The following is a 10527-nucleotide window of genomic DNA, read 5'->3' on the forward strand; positions in this document are numbered from 1 at the left end:
ATGATCTTTTTTCTGCAAGTACTTAATTTTTCTTGTATATATATATGAAACTCTTATCTTCTTTAAATTGGAAGCTACATTAATTAGAAATGTAGAAAGTGGCTGGACAATTGAAGAAGATCCATGACCAAATAGATTAATCTTCTGCGTCCAGGAGAAGTCAATCCTTGTGTTGATTCTGTTGAAGACCCTCAGGCATGTATCGAACTGCATTCGGCTTGAACAAATGGTTATGAAGATAGAATCGTGCATACATTTAGTTAATTGTCACATGAATGAGTAAATCAATAATACACTTAAAACCTTTCAGAAGGAAAGGGATGCTAATATATATCAATTAAGATATCATAACCTCTTTTTCATATCCATGATCTATCATCTTTAACGCATGCAAGAATAAACTTCCTCTGCTCATTTCCAGTGTGATTTGTCAATCTAACCAAGATAAACACATGATCTACACAACCACCGGCTAAAAAGTTCAAGTCTTTAGTAGAATCGAGGATAACCCATTTACAGTCACATGCAGAAGTTGAGAAAAACTGAGGAATTTTGGACTGCAAAAGATCATAATCCTCATTAAATGGTGATACTTAAGTACAATAACTGGCTAGCATCGCCATACATGCTGAAATGTACAAGAATATAGATTATGACAAATCATCATTGCTGTAGTTTTATAATGAGATATGTACAGTAATGAAATATACTGTAACACAACGCACTAGTTAAGATTTTATGAGAAGAGGTGATGAGTGTAAGTATTGCAAAAAAAAAAAATGTTGCCTGACCTAATACATGAAACTTAAAAAAGACAATAGAAGGAGTGAATCATGTCAGTGTTAAGTAGAAGTACAAAGGACCTAACATGCCATGCAGAAAAAAGAATCCGTGAAGTAGAAGGGTATTCTGTGCCTTCTTTCATCTTTTTCCTGACTTGTTGCTGTGATTTTACAGATATGCAGAAGCAAGAGTCAAGCTGCTACCGATGGACAGACCTTCATATGGATAGAGATGGAGACAGTGGCAAGTGAGTTACCCAACGCAGACCGCACACGTTCCAAAAATGGATCGAGAGCAGAAAGTAAAAAAGGGGAGCTTTTTCTTGGACAGTTTTCATTAATTACATATTGCAGTCAAGCAAAAACATGATTCTCACTGATGAAATGAAAGGCCAAACACCCCTTTGTAACTTCTGTATGAGGATCTTGTCTGCTTAATTTCCTAGCATAAAATTTTTATGATTCAAGTAACTATCGATTCATTACAATCCTAACTTATGATTCGAGAATCGATTACTCCTACGTTGAACATAAAAATAGTATGTAATCTTGTCTGCACTTAATAAATAACAAGAATCATGCAATGCCTTATTGCAAATTGGTTTCTCAATTCACAACAATAGTGTTTATTGTGTTGGATTCACGATTATATTAAAACAAACAATAGTCAACTGTGAATCGTGAAATATAAAAAACTGAAACAGTTAAACGTGAAATTAGGTGGTCATTCTCAGACAAGTTATAGTAATATACTACATAGTTGCTCCGGGGTTGACTGATTTGTTTGCGACGTAAAAAAATAATACTCAAACGCTACTAAGGCTACTAATGTGTTTTAAAGGGAAAAAAAATGCATAACTTGACATTATTGAAAAAAATAAAAAAATCTAATGATTTCTAGCCTTAAAGAATCAAAATGATAGGGAGAAAAAATCAATGAAAATAATATTAAAAAAATAATATAGTAGCAAAATCAAAATCAAAATTGAGAAAGAATTAATTTAGAATAAAACTGTTAAGAATTTAGGTTGACTTGTGTTTTAATAAGGGTTTTAATAAGGGACAATCCAGTCAAAACTTATTAATTTTTTTCAAATGATATTATTTTGATTTTTTTTACATAAAATAAAAAAATTTGATTAACTTGAGTTAACTTGAGGAAACCCACTTAACCCATGACTCGCTTATTATCCTAGATTGACTCCTGAGTAGCATCTAGACACTAAAAGAAAAACAATGAAAATTAAAAAGAATAAAAATCTCATTGGAATAAAAAACAATTGAGAGGATGAGCTAAAATTTTTAATTAAAAAGAAAAAAATATATCAAATTAACATATGTATTTTAAATTAAAAAAAAAACTAAAAATCAAGAGAATAGGAATCGAATTAAAGAGAATAAGAAAATAAATGAAATTAAAAACAAATCAAATTTTGATAAAAAAAGACTGTGAAATAAATATTAAAAATCAAAATATTGAATTGAAGGTCAAAATTAAAAAAAAAAAAAACTATGTTGTTTTTCAATTTAGTCCCTAATTATTTTATTTTATTTATTTATTATATCAAATTTGATTTTTTATTATTTTGATTTGTTTTTAAATTTTTTTCATAATTGTAAACTCTACATCATTATTTTTTCAAATTTGTCTTTCTTAGTGTAATCTCGATTTCATGGCTTGAGTTGTTGATTTTGAATATTAGCACATTTTAAGTTCAGCCTTTTTTTGTGTGTTTTATTATTTTTTTCAATTTCATCATTTGATATTTGTTTATTAGGCTTTGAGCTTTGTTATTTGTTTTATTTTATTTTATGAATTTATCTTGATCTCATATTTCAGGTAGTGCATTAATTGAGTTATTATGGGCTAACTCTAGTTTTTTTCCTTTATGTATTTTTATAAAATTGAATTTTTTTGTAGTTTCAATCTTTGAAATTTAATTATTTTTCCCTGAGCTTTGTGACTTTTCTGCTTGTCTTTTTGTGGGGTTCTCGAGTACAGGTTAGTCAAGTTAACCCAAGTTAACTCGATTTTTTTTATTTTTTTATTTAACTTTGTTTTTTGTTGCTGGCTCCTTTTTAAAAAAAAATTGATTCTTTTCCATTATGATTGCATATCATAGGTGGCTGGTTAATAAAGTTAACACGTGTTGACCCGGGTTTTTCTCTTCAACATTACTTTTTTAAATTGATTTTTTCTTTTAATTTTATCCTTTGACATTAACTTATTGAAACTTGAGCTTTGTGAATTTTTTTTTCACTTTCCTTTCTATATGGCTATTTTTATTTTATATTTCAGGTCGTCTCTTAATCAAGTTAATCGAAGTTAACTTAGATTTTCATTGATTATACATTTTTTTTTTGTTATGTAAAATTTAACTTGACTCGCGGCTTAGTGCGAACCACTTATGTAGTAATTAAAAAGTTAAAATAAAAAAGTGATTTTTAACAGTAGTCCACAATACAAATAATATTATGCACACATTTATAGTGCACTATGGACTACTGATGAAGAAATTATTTTTTTTATATTTTTGCACTAATCTCTAGAAAAAAAAAGAGGAGAAGGGGGGGAAGAGATGGTGGCTAGAGCCATATTGAGAGTTCAACTCCAACACGAGCCATCCATGGAGGAAAAACTAGACAAGATGATTTTAGCAACGCTAAAAGAGTTCACCATCTTGTCACAGAGGAGGTTGCATGTGTAGCCTTAACCTTGGTAGCCTCGTCATATGTTGGCGCGTGTAATGACTGCTGGATATTTTTCTTTTTTATTATTTTCTTTTTTATTTTCACCCTAATTGTTTAATGCTTTCATTTAAGTTACAAATTTAAGAATTTTTTCTTTTGATTAGCCCTTGATTTTTTAATAACTATTCAAGTTAATTCCAAATTTCATAATTTTTAATTTTTTCTCTTTTTTAACTAATTCTTTTATGTCATTTCACTTTAGTTGCAGATTTAAGGTTTTTTCCTTTTGATTTGGTCCCTAACTTTTTAATAGCATTTTAATTTAATCTTAAATTCCATCCAGCTCATACCAATTAAGATTTAATCAGGAAGAAAATAAGGAATAAGAAAAGAAAAAGAAGGAAGATAATAAGGGATAAGAAAAGAAAGAGACATGATACCCAAATAGGTTATCTAATTGGAATCATATCTATAACCTGAATTGTGAATTTCATGAGTTAATCCATGTTAACTAGGATTGATATAATATAATATTTTAAAAAAATTTATTCCTAATTCATTTATAACTCTTTAATTTAGTTTTATATTCAATCCAATCCAAGACTAATTAAGGCCCATTAAAAAAATCAAATGAGAAAAGAAAAGGACATTGCCTAACTTGACATCGGTTGCCTAACCTATGTCAATTAAGACCCATTCAAGGTCTTACCAGGAGGAAAATAAAAAAATGGAAAAAAAAGAAAGATAAATTGTTCAATAAAGTTAACTCATTACGGTTATAGTCTTTCTCCGGATAATAAATCTCATGGGTTAACTTGAGCTTATATATTATGTCTTTTTTTTTTTTTACAATTTAGTCTTTGAATAGTTTATTGTTTTATATTTAACTCTAATAGGGTTATGCAGAGATTAGAACAATAACAGAGTGAATTTTCTTTTATAATTAGATTGCTTTTTGAACGGGACAATTAATTTTCTCTTGGAGCCCATATATTATGTCGGTTTTTTGTTTTATATAATTTAATCCTTGAACTGTCTATTGTTTCACATTTAAACCTGACAGGGTTAGGCAAAGGTTGAAACAACAATGGCGTGAATTTTCTTTTCTAACCAGATGGTTAATCATTTGCTCTTAACGCAATAATTTATTAATTTATTAATGTATACAATAATCAATTGATTTAATCTACTAAACTTGTCAGATTTTTAATCTTTATTTTAAATATTTCATCGGGAAAAACAACACTAACAATTCTTTTTTATAGTAATTGATTTGTGACATGGAATATTAGGGCTCCCGAGCCTTGTGCACATATAAGCCAGGTCCCTCCCTCCTCGATCCGTATTTTTTTTTTTTTTTTTTTTTTTTTTTTTTTTTTTTTTTTTGGGGGGGGTACGGGGACAGTACATTTCTTTTTTTTTTTTTGATTTACGTGGGGTGTCCGGGCCAGCTTGCGCGCACCACGACTAATCCCCACGGCCCACTGAATATCCTGCAAACCCAGTAGGCATGTAAGGCACCGCGGGGGTGACAGGCGTGCACGCTAGGGCTTGAACCCAGGTGCAGTGGAAGGAGACAAGCTCCTCGATCCGTATTTGAACGGATGCATTGACGTGAAACATCTCTGGTAGTCCTCTTGAAGATGGCTGAGTTAGCAGTATTTTGTTTTTATATTTTAAAAGTATTTTTAAAAAGATTTAATTTTTTTATTTTAAATTAATATTTTTAGATATTTTCATATACTGATTTATAAAAATATTTTTTTAGAAATAGAAAAATTATTATTTTCATATAGTTTTAAATAAAAATATTTTTAAACACAACCTTAATCAGAAAAATAAAAACAACATTTCTTGTCCCTCAAAAAAAGACAGCGGATGCGAGTTCCTCTTGTCTTGTCTGGAAAGCTATGACTGAGCATGAACCAGCTACAACTTACTCTTGCAGAGCTATTGCTCCACAGCCATAGCCCATGGGCACTTCGCGCGTGCCACACAAACACCCTAGTTCACCTTTTTTTTTTTTCAAAGTAGAATAGAAAAAAAAAAGGATGAAAATAACACCTTTGAAAATTTATTTAGAAAAATAATATAGTTTGATATGTTATAAATAACATCTATCATTCTTTAAAATATAACATAATAAATATAATTTTTATTACAGTTTAATAAATAAATAAATAAAAAATTTTATTATAATTATGTTAAAAATAACATGTTGTGATAAATATAATATTTATTTAAATTAAAAAAAGATTCTGACAGTGGATAAATGATGAATAGTGCATCTATTATAGTGAGCATAAAAAATATAATATATAAATCCTTACGTCAAAGAAAATAAGATTAAAATAAAATAAATAAAATTTTATTTAAATAATTAATGATTATAATATTCAAGAACAAATATGATTTGATATAATAAGCAAACTCTATTAGGTGATGTTTAAATCTTGATAAATAAATATTAATTATATTGAAAAAATTATTACTGAAAAATTAGGTCAAACACTTATGATTTTTTTAATATTTAGAAGATAATGACAGTTTGTTAGATATTGTACTTGATTTTTAAATATAAATAAATTATTTGTTAAATTTATAATAAATCAAGTGTGACTTGATTGTAAATAAGTTTTAGAAATTAAGGAATAAACTGTTTTTTATATAAGGAATTATAATTTTAGACCTAAAAAAATTAAGGAGAGATTTTATTAAATAAAATTTTAAAATTATATTCTAATATATGAGATATTATTCAAGAAAAAAATTAATATTTTATATTTATAGAGTTTTCAAGTTTCCTTATAAATAAAATGTTACGCCTCTCATTTTTTGTATAAAAATTACATTAATTATAAAACATTTAAAAAATACAAAAAAAAAAGTTGATATTTAGAAGTTGAGCAATCCCTCTCTCCCAAACTTCTAAAAAAAATTATGAAATTTTTTATTAATAATTCTTGTGAATTCTCGTTTAAAACTAGACATTCAAATGACATTTAAAACTGGACACTCAAATGACATGTGATTTATAATATCTCACATTTAAAACTAAAAAAAAATATAATTTTTAGTTAGTTTTTGTACAGACTTTAAATAAATTGAAATTTATTTAATAATATTCTTGGATTTCTAAAATAAATTATATTTATTGTTTTTGTTGCATTAATATATTTCGAGAAATTTCACTCTTTATAGCCTTAAAAAAATAAAAAATGACCACCACTTAATTTAAATACAGGCTACGAATGAATTGATAAGAAAACAAAGAAATTTAGCATTTATAGATCAACGGATATACTTCCGTTAGAAATCCCGAGATGGATAGAAATTCCATATGCTCATCATCCACCAAGAAAATACATTTACCCTAGTTACATAAAACTAACCAAACAACAGGCTACATGTTACTCGGTAACTAGCCATATATATAATTGAGAACCGGACAGAAAGGACTGGCAGAATTGATTAATCAGTGTCTGGCATGAAAATTCGTGACAGAAATTTGTTCATGATCTTGACAGCATCTGAGGAGAAATGGTTATATTCTTTTATGCTGTATCCTGGAAAGAAGATACGGAATAATATGAAATATATATATATATATAAAAAGGGTAAAATCACGAACAGATATGTACCTTTTCCCCTCTTAACTTAAAAAAAAATGAAAATAACACCTTTGAAAATTTATTTTAAAAAATAATATAGTTTAATATGTTATAAATAACATCTATGATTCTTTAAAAAATAACATGGTAAATATAATTTTTATCACAGTTTAATAAATAAATAAGATTTTTTTGTCATAATTATATTAAAAATAACAAGTTGTTTTAAATATAATATTTATTTAAATTAAAAAAAATGGTGACTGTGGATAAATGGTGAATAGTGCATCTATTATAGTGAGTATAAAAGATATAATATATAAATCCTTACGGGAAGGAAAATAAGATTAGAAAAAATAATTTAAATAATTAATGATTATAATATTTAAGAATATATATAATTTGATATAATAGACAAACTCCATTATAATATTTAAATTGAAATATTGTTGATAAATAAATATTAATTGTATTGAGAAAATTATTACTAAAAGATTAGGTCAAATACTTATAACTTTTTTAATATTTAGAAGATAATGGCATATTACTAGATATTGTACTTGATTTTCAAATATAAATAAATTATTTATTAAATTTATAATAAATCAAGTATGACTTGATTATAAATAAGTTTTAGAAATTAAGGACTAAACTCTTTTTTATACAGGGAATTATAATTTTAGACTTAAAAAAATTAAAGAGAAATTTTATTAAATAAATTTTTAAAATTATACTATAATATATGAGATATTATTAAAAAAAATAATATTTTGCATTTATAGAGTTTTCAAGTTTTTATATAAATAGAATATTATGCATCTTATTTTTTGTATAGAAAGTACATCAACTATAGAACATCTGAAAAACACAAAAAAAAAAATAGTAGATATTTTGAAGTAAAGCAATTCCTCTTTCTTGAACTTGTAAAATAGTTTATAAGATTTTTTTATTAGTGATTTATGTGGATTCTCATTTAAAACTAAACATTGAAACGGCATGTGATTTATAATATCCTAAACTTAAAATAATTATTTAAAATTAAAAATATATATATAATTTTTAGTTAGTTTTTTAATAAACTTTAAATAAATCTAAATTTATCTAATAGTATTCTTGGATTTCTAAAATAAATTATATTTATTGTTTTTGTTGCATTAATATATTTCGAGAAATTTCACTCTTTATAGCCTTAAAAAAATAAAAAATGACCACCACTTAATTTAAATACAGGCTACGAATGAATTGATAAGAAAACAAAGAAATTTAGCATTTATATATAGATCAACGGATATACTTCCGTTAGAAATCCCGAGATGGATAGAAATTCCATATGCTCATCATCCACCAAGAAAATACATTTACCCTAGTTACATAAAACTAACCAAACAACAGGCTACATGTTACTCGGTAACTAGCCATATATATAATTGAGAACCGGACAGAAAGGACTGGCAGAATTGATTAATCAGTGTCTGGCATGAAAATTCGTGACAGAAATTTGTTCATGATCTTGACAACATCTGAGGATAAATGGTTATCTTCTTTTAAGCTGTATCCTGGAAAGAAGATAAGGAATAATATGAACAGATATGTACCTTTTTCCCCTCTTAACTGCTACAGGAGAAGATTCAGAACTCGATAGTCATGGGATTTCAAATGAATTGCTCTAATTGCATCTTCAAGAAAAATACTTTGATATTTCAGTCAGAAAACTCCCCAGCACGGTACTTGAACATGTAAATGCTCATAGATCCATCCTGTGACATTGATTTCAAGGTGGGCGAGCTGAGGTCAGACCATTGATTCATGTTTCTCTAACTTCTTACAGTGCTACAATTAATGGCCATATTTTTGCAGAAATGACAGCCATGGATGAACACAAGCCAGTATGGATAGAGTTAATTCGAGCAAAAATGCACCAGATGATAGCAAGTACTGCAGACTGGTTCATGAGTGCAGGACAGAGCTGTCTTTCCAAAGGCCAACACTCTTTCTCCCGAGCTGAACTCTTCGATGATTTTAAGATGTGTTTGATAGGGTAGTAATTATTATTTTTTAAATAATTTTTTATGTTAAAATATATATTAATAATTTTTTTATTTTTTAAAAATTATTTTTAATATTATTATATTAAAATAATCTAAAACATACAAATCATATTAAATTTAAATATCTTTAAAAAAAAAATATAGATTGAACTGTGTTCCCAAACAGTTTCTTACAATGTGTTTGTTCTTCGTTAATTTTTGTATTTGTGATATAAAAAATATAATAAAATATTTGGTAATGTATTAAATTATGTTTTATATAGTGAGATTTATTGAAAAATTAGGTTGAAAATATAGTTTTTATAAAGTAATTTTTATATAGTTTTTAAAATAAGTTTTATAAAATATTGTTTGTTTTTGTATTTTAAAATCGTTTTAAAAAAATTTTGAATTTTTTTATTTCAAATTAATATTTTTTTTGTTTTTAGATTAATTCGATATATTGATATAAAAAATAATTTTTTAATTTTAGATCAATTCGATATACTGATATAAAAAATAATTTTTTAAAAATAAAAAAAAATATTTTAATACATTTTTAATAAAAAATAACCATAATCACATATTTTGAAACATAATTAGTCAAATATTTTATATGTTTTTTATTATATATAAATCTTAATTATAATTTTTATTAAATATATATTTAAAACTAACTAATTATAAATTTTTAAAATTTATTTTTTAAAATTATAATTATAAAAATTATTTCAAAAACAAAAATTTAGCAGAGGGAGCTAAGCTCATATTCACATTTTAGGTTCACCTCCTTTCCCCTGACGTAGAAGACCACAGTAATAAGAGAAAGGTATAACTCTGTGTCAAAAGCCATGACGTTGAAGCTGGCCGACAGTGACCTAAATGGATCGTTTTTCGACACATTGAAAGAAGTGAAAATCAATAATAATAATCAAACAGTAACAAGGTTTTAATAGTAACTGTCTCTTGGAAACTTCACAGTTGTTCTAGTTACCATGTGAAATTCTCCTGTCTACGTGATTGACCTGGTCTAAAATCTCCGTTTTAAATTTTCATCCAATTATTAAATTTTAATAAAGTTATTGAATTAATTGGGTTAATTTTTATTTTTTAAAATTAAATAATATTATTTTAATAAAAAATTTAAAAAAAAATCAATGAATTTACAATCGAGTCTTGTCAGATCTATTGGGTCCCGAGTCAACCTGTCGAGTCACATCAGATTTTTTCTTTTTTTATTTTTTCTTTAACTCGGTTTGGTTTCAATCCCAGATTAGTTAGGTCCCTAGTTAATCTGTCGGACCGGGTTTTAAAACTATGCTCCTGTCACAACTTCAACACAAGTTTAACAATTTTAAAAAATATTTTGAAAATATATTAAAATATATATTTTTTTAAAATTTATTTTTAATATTA

The sequence above is a fragment of the Populus euphratica genome, unplaced genomic scaffold, assembly GCF_000495115.2.
Source record: "Populus euphratica unplaced genomic scaffold, PopEup_1.0 scaffold35.1, whole genome shotgun sequence".
NCBI lineage: Eukaryota > Viridiplantae > Streptophyta > Magnoliopsida > Malpighiales > Salicaceae > Populus > Populus euphratica.